Below are 1,577 nucleotides of genomic sequence, written 5' to 3'. Positions count from 1 at the left end.
AAGAACTTCTAGTAGTTATTGGTTAGTGTTTTATTTATTTTATTTTTTTTCTTTTTCCCCAGGTTCTTTCCCGGGAAGTAGTCAAGTTTATACGAGTCTCAATCAAAGTCACCTCCCATGGCCACCTTCCTCCCTCTGCTGAAACTGTTCCTTCCTCGTGACGTTTTGGTCTGGATGGAAGGTGGAGGCTGTCATCAGCGAATAGCCAGCTGCTAGTAGCCCCAAAGACCCACAGGCTGGTCTGTCCTCACACAGCCTACCGGTCTGTGCTCAAAGCTAAATGCAATTCTCAGCTTTGAAAGTCTCCAATAATGGCAGCATCCTTAGCCAGAGACAAGGCTCACTAGTTCTGCCTAATTCTGTAGCTTAGAAATCATTGCCTTTAAGGTGCCTTTGAACTTTCATGTTGGTTTGATAACTTAACTTTCAGAGTTTTGAAGATGCCTTGCTCTCATCTTTGTCTGCCTTTCCTGTGGATCAGAAGGCAACTGAAGGAGGAGTGTATCAGAACACGAAATCTGACCCAGACCCTGGTTTCAGCACCATGGGAGCAGACAATCGGGGGTGGTCTCCAGGAGCCCTCCCTTGCTAGACATTTGGAGAGTTCACCAATGCCCTCTGGGAATGCAATGCTGCATTCCACCCTGAAGTCTGGAAAACTCTAGACCTTAAGGAGATGGTCATGTTCCAAATATTGAGATAGCAAAACAAACAGGACTGAAGAGCCTCAGGGCACTCCCTTAATTTTCAGCTGTTTCCAAAATGTGTTCAGTTGAGCAAAACCCCAAACGTATTGTGTAAAGTCCATCTCGCATTAAATCCACATGTTAGACTGAAAGAAACCATCTCCATATGAATCTGATTCATTCACACTTAACTAATACAAAGCTTGGCAACGAGCAAACTGATGGTCAAGAGGCCCCTTTCAGTGGCCTGAGGACATACCCCTTTGCTCCAGGTTGTCTACCCAAGAAGGGAAAAGAGGAAAGTGAAAGCTAGACTCCTCACCTGACTCAACATCTTCCATTGGCAAGGCTCTTTCCCCTTCTTATCAGCAATAAAGCACCGATAATGAGAACACACTGTCCTTGAGTAGGACAGGCGTTGGTAGGTGAAGAAAAGCCCCCGGACCCATCTACCACACCCTTAAAAAGGGGCTCTCAGACTTGCCTCACCTCCAACACCATCCTGGGTGAGGGACATTAATTTTTCTCCCCTGAATACATGAGCAGCCAACTGCGTGGTCTTCCTGAGTCCACTTTTGCCCCTCTTTCGTCTACCGGCTCCCCATGATCCTTTTGTTTCTGAATGATATTGTTAGTCATGTGGCTGCTCTGTTCAGGAACTTTTGGCCTTGCTCTCACCTGCAAGCCTGATGGACTCAGAGGCACTTTGCATTAAAGATCTTTCTCCCACCCCAGCTGAGCAGCCAGCTATTCTGGCCTTTTTGAAAACCTGATCTTTCATTCTTCTTCCCAGTCTCTTCTTCCCTCACTGCTCTGTTTAAAACTCTGTTCTTTAAAGATCCACTTAAATAATACCTCCTCTATCCAGTTTTTTTTTTTTTAAAACTTGTT

The sequence above is a fragment of the Physeter macrocephalus genome, chromosome 14, assembly GCF_002837175.3.
Source record: "Physeter macrocephalus isolate SW-GA chromosome 14, ASM283717v5, whole genome shotgun sequence".
NCBI lineage: Eukaryota > Metazoa > Chordata > Mammalia > Artiodactyla > Physeteridae > Physeter > Physeter macrocephalus.
The sequence above is the reverse complement of the archived record's forward strand: the minus strand, read 5'-3'. Positions refer to the sequence as shown.